Source organism: Pteropus vampyrus, unplaced genomic scaffold (assembly GCF_000151845.1).
Source record: "Pteropus vampyrus isolate Shadow unplaced genomic scaffold, Pvam_2.0 Scaffold297, whole genome shotgun sequence".
NCBI lineage: Eukaryota > Metazoa > Chordata > Mammalia > Chiroptera > Pteropodidae > Pteropus > Pteropus vampyrus.
In genome coordinates, this window is record NW_011889078.1 from 2,693,524 (window position 1) to 2,711,831 (window position 18,308).

The 18,308-nt window shown below is 36.7% G+C and overlaps 1 protein-coding gene and 1 pseudogene across 1 annotated transcript in view; both read left to right on the top strand.

Moving 5' to 3' along the window:
• Positions 1-18,308, top strand: part of LOC105303060 (A-kinase anchor protein 6-like) — a gene marked incomplete at its 3' end in the record, with an annotated part of 427,728 nt that overhangs the window by 261,649 nt on the left and 147,771 nt on the right. The gene's annotated exons all lie outside the window — the stretch shown is intronic.
• Positions 11,397-11,515, top strand: LOC111730002 (annotated as a pseudogene).

Here is an 18,308-nt window from a genome sequence, read left to right on the forward strand (position 1 = left end):
TGTAAATATGAAATAAGTAAGGCACACTCCTTCCTCTCAAAGACCTTACCATCTAGTGCCTTAATGTGTAAGAAATAACTTTGCTTTTTAGGTGTAAGTCTTTACAATTAGCAAACCAGAAAATTGGCCTCAAATTAAGTTCTAAATTTAAAATAAGAAAGGGTAAAAGGAAACATCAAGGCATAATGCAGAGCGGCTGCACTTATTAAGTGGTGTGTTCCAGTACCAGAATATATTTGGCTGGCTCAGCACATTCTAGTGATGGTTTTTCACTTTCCACCCTTCTTTTCCTTCTTACACATGCAGCAAGCTACTTCACTCAGCTGTGAAATGTTTACCGTTGCAAGGCAACATATAATCAAGTGTTGGAATGAGAGGGGCAGGCAAACGCTGTTGGAGATCAGAGAACAAAGAATTCAGTTTGGTTTGGGGAAGGCATTGTACAGGAGGCAGGGCTTGAAGTGGGCCTTGAAAAAGATATGATTGAGTACAGAAGAACAATTCAGGCAACAGTAATGCTGTGAGCAAAAGGCAAGAGCCAGAATGAGTCAGGCTTATTTCAGGGATAGTCTGGAAACTGTGTCCTCTGAATCTGGGTAGGAGATAAAGCTGGCAAGGTAGACTGGAAGGCAGCTGGTGTGGCCTGAAGGAGCAAGATGTGGCCTACAGGCCAGAGACTTGGGTTCTGCCCCTAGCCAGTCATATATCCTTGGCAACTCATTGAACCTCCTAAGCTTCAACTACTCAGAAGTGAAATGATGGTTTCAGACTAAAAGATCTCTAAGAGCTTCCTGTTGTAAAGGATTCTGTGATTCTTTCATGGTGGTCCTTGATAAACTACAATAAAGACTTGAATTTATTCTAGCATTGTGGTACCTTTAAGTTATTCTGAGCAAGGGAATCACATAACAAAAGGAGGAATTCATCACATAATTAAAGGGGCATTTGTTGGTATTAAATTCAGTAAAGGTAGTTTAGACATTTGGGGAGAAGAAAACCAACTCAGAGGCTATGCCAGTAGTTCAGACAGGAGCAGAGCAGTTGAAATAGGAATCAAAAGAAGGGGAGAGACAAGAGTGATTGTTTATTCAGTCTTTATTGATCATAAGAAGGTCATGTAGTAGGTTCTGGGGATCCAGTGATAAGACAGAAAAGGAACTTAAAATTCTAAAAAAAGGAAAAATCAGCAGAATAGAGTATTTATGCTTTTAAGAGAATGACACGCTAAGGCCAAACATCCATCTATAAAGGATTGGTTAAAAAATTGTACTTTCATAAAATTAAATATTATGTGGTCATAAAGAGTTATGAAATATATTTATTGATGTGAAAGAATATTTGTGACATGCCATTGAATGAAGAACAACACAAATATAGAACACAAAATAGAAAGTTATACACCACTTTGTATGAAGAATAGATTATTGGTGATTAATTATTCTTCATTCAGTGATTATTGAGTGCCTACTATGTGCTAGGCATTGTTTTGGGCTCTAGGGGTTAAGTGATATATAAGAAAGACGTGGTCCCTGATTAGTTTTTTGTCTTATCTTTTCTAACTTCATTTGCAACGAACTCATATTACTTCTGTTGAAAAATATATTTTTTAAAAAATGTAAAGAGATCCTTCCACTGGCCACTTGTGTGGTATATAAGTATGTTTTACCACTCCTTGGCTGTACAAGTGAAGTGGAGGATGCGCTGTTATAAATGACATTGGCCTGGCCTATGTCTCGTTTGGTGCCAACACAAGAAAGGAGGTGGTTCTAGGACACCAGCCTCCTGCTTGGGGTGGGTCAGGACACTGCCAACCCTCCTGCTTGGGGTGGGTCAGGGCACTGCCAACTCTTTGGCAGCTGAAGTGGTCACAACTCCCAGACTTGGTCTGGCTCTAAGGCAGATAAAGTTCCACTGATGGGACGTGCGACTCTGCTCGCTTTTTATAGTCCTTCTGAGGATTGGTTATTCCAGCCTCGGTGTCAATTTACATTTGCTGTATGTTACTTGATACTCCTTTATTGAAGTTGCCTCTCCCGGAAATCTCTGTCATTCCTTAAACCCTGGCAACTGCCCTGCAGTGTAACTGACCTCCCACAGTTTGAAAAACAAAATATATTCTGGCCACATTTAAAGGAAGTTTGTGGCGAGTTCATGGGAGAGGACTTGGCTGTAATATCTTTGTGGGCAGAGCACCTAATGGGGGATCTGGCATGGGCTATCCTCTAGGGCTCTTACACAAAAGACTTTGTGTTATTTTTCCCTTTCTCTACCCAGCTCTTCTATGACTACAACTAACCGTGTCCTTCTGCTAAAATGCATTCATCATTGCCTCCTATTTTTAAAAGGCAGGGTCTTTGTGTACATGCTGAAGAACAAATAAGCAAGCAAAACCTGCTAAATTATTATTTTTTCAGAAAGTATTTCCTCTTCCTTATGAAAAATTGTAATATATAAATAAACATACAGATATATAAGTGAAGAAAAAAATTACCTATAATCCTATTGCCCAGAAATGTTTTGGTATATTTTATTTGTGTATTTTATTTTCTACTCACATAGTTGTTTTCAGCTTTTGTTCTACCACTTATATAGCCTGTTTATAGATCTTAAGCCATGTCCATACCAACATTTTCCCCCCTAAGGATAGGCCTATTCTTTCTATAGTGAAAAGATACAATTATAATTAGTTGCTTTGCTTCTTTTTCCAACATCAAGATGGCCTCTTGCCCTGATCATATAATGACAGAATGTTTACCCATTTTAAGGCAGCATCTGCTTATTTATGTCAGCTCTGGCTGAGAGAAATCACTGGAACCAAGTTAGCCAGTCCAATCCTCGCTCTGTCACTCTATGATGAAACCCTAGGGTCATTTTAAGAGAAGACTCCTCAGATTCACTGATCATCTTGACCTCAGCACCAACCTAAAGGAGGAAGAGAGGTCCCTCTGGAACGTATCATCCTACACATACCTTCTTCCCTCTGCTTGGAGTGCGAGAACCTTGTTGACATTCATGTGAGTAATTCTAGAGCACAAATCCTCCATATAGTGTAAGTGGACAAGCAACATGGACGAAGTTTAATTAGAGTCCACTTTTTACTAGTTCCAGAGATAATTATTCCTTAAGAATTTCCTTGTCAAAGTTCTCTCATTCAAATTCAGCCCTTTCTAAGCTAGGCTTCTCTGTACTTGGCTTTCTCAGTTGAATGTTGCTTCTGCCTTCCACTCAAAGTCTAAATTACTGTCACGAAGATGCCATGCAATTCTAAAAAAGCAAGATCGTCCCTTCTTGGATGTTTCAGGTCTTTAGTTCACTCTACTCAAAGAAATCTACTGCTACCCTCTTGTAGCAACTATCAATAATTCCATTGTGACTCAAATTTCCCACACCAGATCTTTTTCTTCAGCCATTTGTTTCTGGCCACACGTTTTCTCCTCCTTCCATAGAGCTGAACTGAGTGCCTGAGTGCAGCAACTATCTCATTTTAAGTGTCTCGTTCATTATTTTCTCTTTTTTCTTTCTAAAAAAATTTTAATAGTGTAGTTTACTATTTGAAAACCACTCTCTCCTTTTTTGGAAGTAGGTAAGGTCTAAATCATAGAGAAATAATATAAATTGTCTATCCTTGTAAATCTCTCTTGTAAACATTCCTTACTTTTAATTTCTCTACTTCTAGCTTATTCACTCCTTTTGTTTCTTTGATTTTATTACTCATTATTAATTTATTTATACACATCAGAATTTTTACTAGAAATTCACAAGACAGTTTCTGTCCGAGGTTAAATAGGGCAGAGAGACATGATACTTAGGATATTGTAGGAAGAAGCTTATTAATCATGGATTAAATGTTGAAAGAAATGACCTGAGGTTCAGTTGATATTTGTGCTTACTCAGAGCTCATTTATTGATTCTGCTTTTCCTTTTGTGATCTTTCTGAAACCTTTCTCATCATCTGATATAAGTAGAACTCTGTGCGTGTAATCAGAGAGAAGAATGTTCCTCCTCACTAATTTTATAGTCAATCTAAGTAAGCAATGAGGTTAAAAATGATTTTATAGGTAAAATTAATCTGGAGGTTTGGAAAGTTCATTGAAATTGAATTTGTTTCTCAGCTGGTTGCTGATTTCAAAAGTAAAGTACAATGTTTTTTAAGGAGCCTGAATCAGCGTTGTAGAACTATTTAAATGAATCCTTCACCCTCCATTTTTGTGTGTCACTGAGACATTAATAATGGATGCTTGCTGCACTTGGTGGTCAGATACATTATTTTGATCCATTTTTATTTCCCAAAGGGGCCTCTGGAAAAGGGCGATGAGGGTAAATTTAAAACCACATTATTGGAATTCAATAACTTTCTCCATGCTTTGTGTGTCTAGTGCTTGCTGAAGAATAGTTCTGATATGGAGAGTCAGCCAAGCATCGAGCAGGCAAAATACCAAAATGGATTTTCTTAACTAAGATATAAGTTGAATTCTGTGTTTTAATTTAGGCTCAGCATTAATGTTGTATGCATTTTGCCCTTTTTGATTCTGAGAATGAAAGGATGAGTATGGGAACAAAACGAATGCACCAGTACAAATCATTTGGTTGATGGAAGTAAATAAAGGTTCATATAATTCAATCAGCAAAAGTTATGTATTTTAATAATTCCTGAGTAATTGTGAAGGACTGGAATTTTAGTTGTGTAAAGTAAACCCCCAAGGGAGCACTGAGTTCTCAGTAGATGCCTTTATTTCCCTGGTAACTATGCAAAGGCTATAGCAGCTTGAAAGTGGAAGATTCTGAATCCTAGGGGATTGAGGTCAATTCAGGAAAAAACAAGGTCTTACTTTGTCAAATCATAGAATCTGCCATGAGAAACACTCCTCCCTTGTAGGTTTGTATGACAATGTAGAAGAATATTGATGATCTAGTCAGTCATACTCTGGGACAAATCAATCAATCAAATTAAAAAAGAGAGAGGATGAGTAATATTTGTATTCCTACTCATTTCATGTGGTTAATATCTTTCCCTTGCCCATGTCTTTATTTCAAGTTTGATAAACTCAAACAAACAAACACAAACGATCAAACCAAAAACAGAGTTAAAAGTCTTAATAACCAGTGATTAATGATATGTTATTTATCTGTTAGTCCTTGGCTAATGACACCTGGCCACCTAACGCAGCGCCCTAAGAGAATAATGGTAGTATGGCTGTGAATGAAGTAACCAGTCTCTTCCTACACAAAGAGGATGCAGGGAGTTTGAGAATCCTGTTTCTTTGACATTGATATTATACTTTATGTTGCTTACCGTGCAGTTTGACCTGCATTCCTTAACCGTTGTTCTGCCATGGGAAATGACTTTACTTCTTTGCTGTTGTTTAACTTTTTTTCTTTTTCACAAAAGAAATGAATCTCTAGTCAAAAAAATTTAAAACATTCATACAGTAGATTAAATATCACTTCTAATGCTGCTGCCTAGATAAAATACTGTGAACAGCTTTGACATGTTTTTTAGTTTTCTCTATGTGCATACGTAGCTATAATTTTTAGTAGAACTCTTTAACTTACTTTTTTCTGAATTAACAATATGTCTTGAATATTCAGTGCTGTTAAATATATTTTGCAACATTTTTTTTAGCATCTGTGTAGTTTTTCATTATATAGATTACCACATTGTGTTAAACCAATCTTTTCTCTTGATCTTTTGGTTGTTAGAACTTTTCACCATTATAAACAACTCCGTGATAGTATTTCAATAGATAAATCCATTATTGCCTTAGTAGAGATTCTTAAAATTAAATTATTGGGTCACTTGAAGGCAATGGGAGCTTTCCAGAAGGTTAATTGATGACCTACATTCCCGTCTGCCTCGCATGAAAGGGTAGCATTGGCTTCAGAATCTGGATTTTTTGCTATCTCATTTACAGTGTCTTAACCATAGCCTCTAAAATTAGTTCTTCACAGGACTCTGATCCTATGAGGTTTCATTTCCTGTTCCGGACTCTCAGATGTGAGATCTAAAAGCTTATGTCTATAATGTTAGCTTCTAACAACTATGTTGTAAGTGTTTAAATACAAATTAACAGCCAAGCTAGTTGCTGTGGATATTTATGTGGAGGAGGTAGACAGAAACATATCCTTAGGAGCTGTGTCATGATCTTCTAAATATATGAAGAGTGCATCTAAGAAAGAAATTGACCTTTCTAAGGTCACACCATGAGTCAGCAATGAAATCCCAAATAGGTTTTTCATCTCCTTAACTTCTTTTTCCCAGTATAATGAGTATTTATGAATAGGTCAAGAGAAAGCATTTGTAAATGAACCTGTAAGAGTATTTATAATTTAAAATGCTCTAAAATTTCAAGAGAGTTACTAGAAAATTTCATCTCAAGCAAGTAAATTGGTAAAAGATTTTGATAGGTTTTTAGAAAATAAAATCTTAAATGACTGAAATGAGGAGAAGAATAGTGGGTGGTGTAGGCAGGTGAAAATGAGCCTCAAAAGAAATATGCCTCGTGTGTGTGTGTGTGTGTGTGTGTGTGTGTGCGTGTGTGTGTGTGTGTCATGTATAGCAGGGGAATAAGAGGGTGGTAGAGTAATGGGCTGAACTTACTATGGTGACTAAGGAAAACACCACTAAAGGGGCTCCTCAAAATATTAACTCTTGGGTGGAGGGTGGGGTCTTGGCCCTCATTTTGAATTAACCATTGATCTTTCCTCCTCAGTCTTTTGCTATGGATCTGTGCTGCTATTTCAGATCTTGTGGCAGGGTCACTTATAGGAGCCAGATACTTTTCAATATTTGTATTCCTACTCATTCCTACTCTCAGGTCTCCTGATTCCCAGTCTACTGACCATTCTACTAAAAGCAGGAAATATCAGTCATGTTACAAGGATTTTCAGAGATACACAAGAGGTTCTGGATGACTAATGCTCTGGTTATGCATTATGGGAAAGCGTACACAAAATAAAAGAGAAAACAAAAGAAAATCTTAGTGCTTGAGAGTATAGATCCTCCACCCACTACTTTCTTTATAAATGAGAAAACTGAGGTTCAGTGATCTATTGGGACACAGATAACCAGTACATACCAGGGCCAAGAACTGAGACTTTCTGACACTCACCCTGATGCATAGTAATCTAGATGTGTCTTGTGGTTCATTAATTTTTCCCATGATAATCTTCAAACTCTTACTTTCATGGTTTGTGAATTCAATATCACTAACCTCAGCATGTATTAAGAATCTATTTGCATATGGTACTATACTCTATAATTCAAAATAGACAAAAATAGAAATTGCCATACAGAAATTTCCTAAGGCAGGCAGACTTCAGAAAATAGACAGAAATGACACATAGACCGCTGAACAAAGCAAATATGTAAATTGTACAATTTTGCCATAGCGTTAGTAAATGAAGAGATTATCATAGTCCATTACATCAAGAGAAAACCCATCTTCTCCATTGGATAGCCCTAAATTAATAAGAATCATCTTATGCCCTGTAGTTGCTGTATTGGAAAAAAAGGAAGAGTGTTTTACCTGGGACACCTGGCACTCAGGTACATGGTGCAGTTTCTTAGGTATATTGTTGATTACCATCTTCATTGATTTTTGTTCTTTTGCAAATTCTGTGATGGTCTGCAAAGACTAGGAGGGTCTGCTGAGGCAGGAAGCCTCTCAGAGCCTGCCTTCTAAAACCAAAGAACTTCCTAACCCTGGAGGAAAACAAGTGGTCATGTTGTTCACAGTTATATTTATAGTGAGGCTTTTTTTTTTCCTTCTATAAGGACTTTGCAAATGATAAATGAACCTGCAAAATCCCAAAATGTTTAAACTGTGTAGTACGAACTGTAGTGAACATGAGACTAGGGTATAAGTTCTATTCTCTCAAAAGATCAGCTAAGAACAAACCAAAGGTAACTCTGCTCTCTTCTGTAGTAACAAAAGCCACCTTGGCCAGGTATCTTATAAATGCTTATCCTAGTCATTTGCTTCAGGGACAGTGTTAGTGGTAGTTTTAGAGCAGTATTATTATTATTCTGAAAGTACATGTGTAATGTGAGATAAAACAAATAAGTGGTTATAAAGTTTTCTAATTCTATCACCCTGTGTTCTTGAAAACCAGGATTCTGGTGAAGAAAGGAGATAAGGTGTAGTATAGAAGATGATAGGTAAACACCCTATAATCATTAATTTGCATTAGAAATATCAATTATGAATTCATAAGGTGTTTTATTTTATATACTCACACTTAATAGCTCAGTTTTATCAAATTCTAGGAACAATGACTAACCCAGTAGTAATGAGCATTCCTAGTTCTCAGATGGTAGTTGGGAAGAATGTTTCCCATTAAAGGAAACCAAGGCTTCTTAGAAAATTGGCTGATCTCAAGTCTGACAATATATATATGATGAGCAAGGAAGCTATCAAAGACTACTAGGACAGTCAACTTGACGTCAAATTGAAGGAGGTTTCACTGGCCAAAGATGAGTTTTAATTTGGTTAAGAATTGTGTGGATTAAATCTATGAACACAAAATGATATTAAGTAAAGCAACTGGTTGGTTACCTTCTGATTGTAACAGAGAACCAATTCATTATCTTGAAACTAGGTAAAGTAAAGAATCAAGCATTTTTCTTGATTTTCCTGTATGAATTATATCACTGTAACCAAATAGTCAGCAAAGAGACACCTCTTCTAATAAAGTTATTCCAGCTAATGAATGAAAGAAAAATGATAGAATGAGAATATCATCATTTTGCAACCCCTGGTACATTAACAGTTTTAGGCACAGAGCATCAACTACCAAAATAGTTGATAGCAACTATCAAAAAAAGAGCAAAAACCAAAGTTAAATGCCTCTTGATTAAAGAACATAAATGCTAATTATATTTTTGTTAATAAAATTGAACCTGAGACTAATCAGGCCTTCAGATCCATCTGCCAATTTGTAGGAAGTAAAGAGGACAGAGGAAGCAATACATTGATTGCTTCATGCAGTTGCAATCAAGAAATCCAAATTGTGGGAAACTCTGCAGGTCTAATGCCTCAAGATCTTTAACAGATAAGTTATATGAAAAGGAAAGGAATGTAGATGGAATCTGTAGATTTAAAAAGACTTAAAAGATGTATCAAATGAAAAACTGGGCAAAAGTAAATTACAGGAACCGGGTGTGCTTACTTAGGTGATAAAACCACAAAGAGATACAAGAAAGTGATTGTAATGCAAGTCAGAATAGTGGTCATATTTGGAGGGATGGAGGGTCTGTGATGGGAAGGGAGCACATGAAAGCACTTCTGGGGTGATTGGCAAAATTTGAATTTTTGAACTTTGGTGGGTGGTTGTTACAAGGGTGTTTGCCTTATAATAATTTGTTTACTAAGCTACATATTTTTGTGTGTGGTATTTTATATCTGTTTCATTCTATAATAAAAGTATTAAAAAAAAAAAAAGGAAAGCGAGGAGTGACTTTGGAAACATGGTGGAGTGAGAGCTGTCCCCAGATCTCTCCCCTTGAAACAACAATAAGCTGAACATCTAAAACTGAACAAAAGACACCCAAATTGCACACCAGTATGTCTGAGCATGGGATCTACGCATAAGAGCTACCACAGGTCAGAACCCCCGGGCATCGGGTGGTGGACTGGTAGAAACAAAGAAGCTGCCTCTTGCAACCACTGGAGCTCCCTGTGGGAGGAAGGGGAGGGGAGAAGGTATGTCGAGTTCCCTGAACAGCCCTGCCTAGGAGCGCTGTCAGCTCCTTGTCATGGGAGGACCCATGTCATCAGGGAAGGAAGCAGAGAAGTGGCCAGCAGAGAAACAACAGTTGATTTTGCTGTTGCAAAACCAAGGCTGAGCTGCAGCCTCCAACCCTCAATCCAGCGAGCCCCTCCCCCTATACCATCTGAGATGGAACACTGCGGAGCCCCAGGGGAATCTGAGCAAATGCTACCAAAACTGTTGCTAACACTGACAGGGACTGAAACTGAGGGTAGCGAGGATGATTAAATATCTATCAGAAAATAAAAAGGCATTTTTAAAGCTTCTTTATCTCTTCTGGAGATAAAGAAAACACACCACGAGTTGAAAAATGAAATAGCAAGCTTGAGAAATAGAGTTGACTAAATGGAGGAAAGGATCAATGATATTGAAGACAGAAATCTAGAAATAAATAGGAAAGAAGAAGAGAAACCGAAGAATGAAAAATAACGAAAGAGAAATTCAAGAACTAGCTGATAACATCAGGAGAGCAAACATAAGAAAAATGGGCATTATCGAAGGCAAAGAAGAGGAACAGAGACTACAAAGCATTTTCAGACAAATAGTGGATGAGAATTTCCCAAATCTAAGGAATGAGCTGGAGCTTGGAATTCAAGAAGTCAACAGAATACCCAATTATCTCAACCCAAAAAGGCCTTCACCAAGACACATTGTATTAAAATTATCAAAAATCAACGACAGAATTCTCAGGGCAGTCAGGGAGAAGAAAACGGTAACTTATAAAGGTAAATCCATTAGATTATCCTCGGACTTCTCAGCACAAACCTTACAAGCCAGAAAAGAATGGAATCAAATATTTAAACTATTAAGTGAAAGGAACTTCCAGCCTAGAATAATGTATCCACCTAAGCTCTCCTTTCAATATGAAGGAGAAATTAAGACCTTTCCAGACATACAAAATTTGAGGGAATTCTCCACTATGAGGCTTGCACTACAGGAAATTCTGAAAGGGGTCAGCTCACCTAAAACAAAATAACAACAACAAGAAGATACATAATTAGGAGTAAAGTGACTATCAGGCAAATAGAATCAGAGGAGTGCAATCCTTACTAAGAACAGAGCATTATAAGCTTAAATAATAAGAAGAGAATTGTTATAATAAGATAGTAATGAATGTTCAACATACATAGGGACAAATTGAGATAACAATGACTGAAAGGGGGAGGATTCAAAGTTCCAAATTCGCAAAAGGGAATGGAGATAAGGCACGTGCAAAAGAAAATGGATGAATCTATATCTATATCTATATCTATATAAACTATCCTTTACATATTCATAATGGTAAGCACACACCAAATATTCAGAACTGAAATATATAACATAAAACAAGAAGAACTAAATGGAAAACCCACAAAAGCCAACCAAAATAGAGAAAACAGAAACACAAGGACAGAGAAGCAGTGGAAACACCAAGCTACCAGAAAGCAAAAGATAAAATAGCTATAAGAAGACATCATATTTCAATAATCACCCTAAATGTAAATGGACTGAACTCACCAATAAAAAGGCACAGAGTTGCAGAATGGATCAAAAAACAAAACCCAACCATATGCTGCCTCCAGGAGACACATCTCAGCTCCAAAGACAAATATAGACTCAAAGTGAAAGGGCGGATAATGATATTTCAAGTCTATGGCCATGCCACCCTGAACAAGCCCGAGCCCATCTGATCTCAGAAGCTAAGCAGGGTCGGGCCTGGTTAGTACTTGGATGGGAGACCACTTAGGAAGACCAGGTGCTATAGGCGTAAACAATAAAAAATAAAAGATTGTAAGCTGACAAGGTCCTTGAAATCTGTAAGGTCTACCAAGGGTTGCCTTGCCTAAAAAAAAAATTATATTTCAAGCAAATGACATTCAGAGAAAAGCAGGAGTAGTGGTACTAATATCAGACGAAATAGACTTCAAAATAAAAAAGGTAAAGAAAGAAACTGAGGGACACTTCATAATGATAAAGGGAATCATGCACCAAGAAGACAACACTTATTAATATCTATACTCCCAATCAGGGAGCCCCAAAATATGTAAAGCAATTACTAACAGAGCTAAAGGGAGAAATGGACCAAAACACTATTGTAGTAGGACACCTAAATACCCCACTGTTGGATATGGACAGATCATCCAAACAGAAAATCAATAAGGAAATAACATCCTTAGATGACACATTAACCAACTGGACATAATTCACATTTACAGAGCCTTCCATCCCCAAACAGCTACTTATACATTCTCTAGTGCACATGGAATATTCTTAAGAATCGACCACGTACTGGGACACAGAGAGAGCCTCAACAAATGTAAGAGGGTTGAAATCATGCCAGCCATATTCTTTGATCGTAATGCTTTGAAACTAGAGATCAACTGCAAAAAGAAAGCAGGAAGAACCACAAATAATACATGGAGATTAAACAACATGCTACTGAAGAATAACTGAGTCAGAGAAGAAATAAAGAGATCAAGAGATACATAGAAATGAATGATAATGATAGTATAACATATCAAAACTTTTGGGACATGGCAAAAGTGGACATAGAGGAAAGTTCATATCATTACAGGCCTATCTCCCAAAACAAGAACGAGCCCAAATAAACATCTTAAAAATCTAGAAAAAGAAGAACAAATGAAGCCTAAAGTCAACAGAAGGAAAGAATAATCAAAATTAGAGTAGAAATAAATGAAATAGAAAACAAAAAAACAACAGAAAAATATAAAAAAGAGCTAATTCTTTGAGAAGGTTAATAAAATTGGCAAACCCCTGGCTAGACTCACTAAAGAAAAAAGAGAAAGGACACAAATAAACAAAATCAGGGATGAAAGAAGGGAAATTACAACTGATATTGCAGAAATACAAAGCATCATGCAAAAATACTATGAAAAAGTATATAACACCAAATTTAATACCTAGAAGATATGGACCAGTACTTAGAAAAATACAACCTTCCTAGACTGAATCAAGAACTGGAAAATCCAAATAGACTGATCAGCAGTATGGAAATTGAAACAATCATCAAAAACCTACCCAAAATTAAAATTCCAGGACCAGATGGCTTCACCAGTGAATTCTACTAAACATTCAAAGAAGATTTAATACCTATTCTCCTCAAACTTTTCCAAAACATCGAAGAGGAGGCAATACTTCCCAACTCATTTTAAGAGGCCAGTATTAACCTGATACCAAAACCTGGTAAAGATAACCCCCCAAAAAGAAAATACAGACCAATATTTCTCATGAACACAGATGTAAAAATCCTAAATTAGATAATAGCTAACCGAATACAGCAATATATTAAAAAGATTATATACCTCGATCAAGTGGGCTTCATCCCAGAGGCACAGGGGTGGTTCAACATATGCAAATCGATTAATGCGATACACCACATAAACAAATTAAAAAATAAGAATCCTATGGTCATATCAATAGATGCAGAAAAAGCCTTCGACAAGATACAGCATCCATTTATGATTAAAACACTTAACAAAATCAGTATAGAAGGAAAGTACCTTAACATAATAAAGGCCATATATGACAAACCCTCAGCGAACATTATACTTAACAGTAAAAAACCAAAAGCATTCTCTCTAAGATCAGGAGCATGGCAAGGCTATCCACTATTGGCACTGTTATTCAATATAACATTGGGGGTCCTAGCGAGTGCATTCCGACAAGAGAAAGATATAAAAGGCATCCAAATAGGAAATGAAGAAGTCAAACTGTCACTATTTGTGGATGACATGATTCTCTATATAGAAAACCCTAAAGACTCCACAAGAACACTACTAGAAACAATAAGCGTATTCAGTAAAGTCTCTGGATACAAAATCAATGTTCAAAAATCCATAGCTTTCCTATATTCTAATAATGAAGTATCAGGAAAAGAAGTGGAAAAAATAATTCCTTTTGCAATCACAACGAAAAGCATAAAATACTTAGGAATAAATTTAATGAAACATATGAAGGACTTATATAATGAGAACTATAAGACCCTATTAAAAGAAATTGAATAAGATACAAAGAAATGGAAAGATATTCCGTGTTCTTGGATTGGAAGAATCAACATAGTTAAAATGACCATATTACCTAAAGCATTATACAGATTTAATGCAATCTTCATCAAAATCCCAGTGGCATTTTTTAAAGAAATAGAACCAAAAAATCATCAGATTTGTATGAAAGCACAAAAGACCCTGAATTGTCAAAGCCATTCTGAGAAAAAAGAATTAGGCTGGAGGCATCACTCTGCCCGACTTCAAATTACACTACAAAGCAATAGTAATCAAAACGGCATGGTGTTGGCAGCAAAACAGACACATGGACCAGTGGAACAGAATCAAGAGTCCAGAAGTAAACCCATATTTATATGGGCAAATAATTTTTGATAAAAAAGCCAAAAACATACAGTGGAGAAAGGAAAGCCTCTTCAATAAATGGTACTGGGAAAACTAGAAAGCCATCTACAAAAGAATGAAACTAGACTATTGTCTATCACCACATACCAAAATTAACTCAAAATGGATTAAGACCTGAATATAAGACCGAAACAATAAAATACTTAGAAGAAAACATAGGAACTAAACTCAAGGACCTTGGACTTAAAGAGGATTTTATGAATTTGACCTCAAAAGCAAGGGAAGTAAAAGCTAAAATAAATGAATGGGACTACATCAAACTAAAAAGCTTCTGCTCAGCAAAAGCAATCAACAACAAGGTAGAGAGACAACCATCCAAATGGGAAAATATATTTGCAAGCAATGCCTCCGATAAGGGCCTAATATCCAAAATATACAAAGAACTCATATAACTCAATAACAACAAAAAAACCCCAAATGATCCAATCAAAAAATGGGCAGAGGACCTGAACAGACATTTCTTCCCAGAAGACATATAAATAAATGGCCAACAAATTTGAAAAGATGTTCAACATCGCTAGCTATTAGGGAAACGCAAATCAAAACCACAATGAGATACCATCTCACACCTGTTAGAATAGCTATACTCAAAAGAACAAGTAATAACAAATGTTGGAGAGAATGCGGAGAAAAAGGAACCCTCATGCACTGCTGGTGGGACTGCAAACTGGTACAGCCACTATGGAAAACAGTATGGAGGTTCCTCAAAAAACTAAGAATGGATCTACCATATGACTCAGCAATCCCTCCACTGGGTATTTACCCCAAAGACTTGAAAACCCATATCCGAAAAGATATTTGTATACTGATGTTCATAGCAGTATTATTCACATTGGCCAGGACATGGAAGCAACCGAAGTGTCCTAAGATAGATGATTGAATAAAGAAGCTATGATATGTATATACAATGGAATATTACTCAGCCATAAGAAGGGATGAAATACTGCCATTCGTGGCAACATGGATGGCTCTCAAGATAATCATGCTAAGCAAAATCAGCCAGACAGAAGAAGTTGAAAATCCCATGATATCACTTATATGTGGGATATAAACCTAAAAGCAACAAATGAACGGGACAAAGAGAGACTCATGGACATGAACTATAGACTAGTGGTTACCAGAGGGTAGGGAGTAGGACAGGAGTGGGTAGGTAGATGGTCAAAGGGGTTCAAATATAGGCGGGTAGGAGGTGGGTGAAGTGGGCAAAGGGGATCATATATATGGTAGCTAAAGGAAACTGGACTTTGAGTGCTAAACACACAATATAATATACAGCTGTCAAGTTATAATGTACACCTGAAACTTATATAATTGTATTAACCAATATTACCCCAATAACCTTAATAAAATATATATGTATATATATTAGAGAAACTCACAAACCTGATGCTGCCCTAGAGATGATCACAACATTGTCAGCAGTAGGTAAATAAAATTGTAGAAAATTGTGTTCTGAGGCACAAATAATGTAAGTTTTCCTGTAAAGACATCTGCATAACGTTAGTGGCAGGCTACCTTTCAAGTTGCTGAGAGGTTTTGTTTTCATAGTTGAGTAGTAGCAGGCCTGTACACATAGCTCCCATTTCAGTGTCAGTCAGCCTAGACAGATGACCTGTCCTTTGCTCAATGTTTTCTAACGTATGGTATCTAGAACATCAGCATCATGCTGACTGTAGGCTTAAGAAAATGCAAATGTTTTGGTCTTATTTCTCTTCAAAAGGAGCAGTCCCGGAATCTGTATGATTAACAAGCATGCTGTGGTGTTAGAACCACCACTTACTTCTCTTGATTTCTACCTGAAATCAGTTCCATAAAGATATCTTGAGAAAAGTGTAGATCTGAGCAATTTCCAGATAAATCGCTAAGAGCCAAGGCCACAGCTGGAATATATTTAGATTTTGAACCTTTATCTAGTTGAGTCACGTAGAACACTGAATGTGAATGTGACTAAGCAATAGCTCAATTGTACAATAGCAATTGTCAAATTTCCATATTTCCATTCTCTCTTTCTTTCTCTCTTTTCGCCCAGGGTTTTTTCCCCTCTCAAGTAAGTCAAAGCCTGGGATTAGGAAATTAAAGTGATATCTCAATCAATGAATCCTCTGAAGCTTTTAAAATAACAATTCATTTTTGAAAAATTTCAAATCATGAAAAGCAGAGCAGTCCAAATTTCGATATGGCTAGGCACAGCCAGACAGACAGAACTTCTAATTGGTCCTTTCTCAGTTGAAGCCAAAGGAGGCTTTCACAGTGCGAAAGCAGAAGTGTGAGGACTGCCAAGTCTGTGTTCAGCATCTTCATCTCCCTCTTTCGCCTATCAGCTTCACTCTCCCAAATCCACGTTTTTCAGCACCTCTCCTAATCAAAACGGGAGATGCTCCAATTTCAATTGACTTATGCTGATTGAGTGTTGATTAATGTGGATGCACGTAGGGGAGGAAAGTAAACTAGTACTTTCTTTTTAGGGATATCACTCTGATTTGTGAAATACAATACTTTATCCAATTGAATCCAGTTCTATATTCATCATTTGAACACTGTCCACATGCTTGACAATGTCCTAGCAGTGTGGCATTATAGATACAATGATGAGTAGGATACATTTCCTGCTTCCAGAAAGGTAAAATCTAGTCAGGGAAATGGATGAGTAATAGCTAATGATAACAACAAAATCATTTCCACATAAATAATTTCATTTCAGTCCTCACACTTTCAGAAGTTTATCAACTAAAAAGATAACCACTGTTTACAACCATAGAGTTCTTCAGACTTTGGGGAGAAGTAATGTGATGATCCTAAAAAGTCTCAGCATCACTCCCACCACACTCCATCGCTGTCATTCTCAACATGAGAAAGAAGAAATTAGGACCATTAGAGGAAAGGAAAAACGAGGGGGCAGTCTACTTTTGGGGAAATAAAAATACCTTGTCATAGGAATATCTATCAGTCTGTCTTTGGGAGAAAGTACAGTTTTGATAGTCAATTGAAGATGACATTAATTGTCTGCAATAGGAAGTATTTTGTATAAAGTTGCAAGTGTCAGTTCAAATGGTTCCGTTGTGAATTTTTTTAAGCAAGTGACTATGATGTTCCCTTGATTTGTATTTTAAAATATAAAGTACATGTATTAGGTAAAAATCTCTTCTCAGCTTTTTCTGATGAACACACACATATGGTGAGCATCTGGATGGGTAAAGACACTTTTCTTTATTCATTTCATTTCTACAATTGCTAGTAAACAAAAGAACAGTCATGATGACATAACATTTTGCAGTAAGACTAAAATATGTACACACAATACATCTTATATTTGCCTATCTCTTGCTTACTGACTTTAGAACATGAAAACTTTTCATTATAAATGTAATGGTATGTTCTGAATAAGACAAAGGTTCGCGATTTTTTGAAACTGATAGGAAAAGGATGGAAATGGGAGTGAGGAGACCTATCCTTTAAAAGTAGGCTTTAATTCTTTCTTTTCTTTTCTTTTTTTTTTTTTAAGAAAAGCCATCTAAATGTGCCCTGCAGTTACACAAATGTAAATCAAAGGTGTTTTGAGGGAAACAGTAAATTATTTTGAGGGAACAAGAAACATTATTGTGGGTTGTAGAATGGAGAAATGCCTACAGATTACTGTAGGTATTGAAGGGATTTGCTTTGTTTTCTCATTTGGGGATTGCATTCAGGGAAGCTGAAAGCAGAGAGAAGTGGGAGCGGCTGCATTTGTGAGATTTCGTGAGACTGGGGTGTGAAGTGTTGCTTCAGTACCTGGGTGAGGAAGTTGCTGGAAGGGTGGTTTCCCTTCCAAATGCACACAGAGCCCTGGAGCCTAGTAGTTTGGGGCAGAATGTTGATCCGCAGACACTTAAAATTTCATGAGGAAATCTTCAAGATGTTTTGAAAAAATGGTTGAGAATAGGCATGGAAGCCTCATGATGAGACAGCAAACAGATTCTTTCCCAGGGACAGTTAGCAGGAGCTGAGGCAGTCACACTTAACATCATTACAATAAGCAATTAGAGCAATCACAGGAATGGTATCCTCATTTCTGTCCTATGCTGGTAACAACTGGACATACTAGTTAAGTACATAACAGTTATCTTAATAGCCCTGTATCTGTCTAGAAGAAATGAT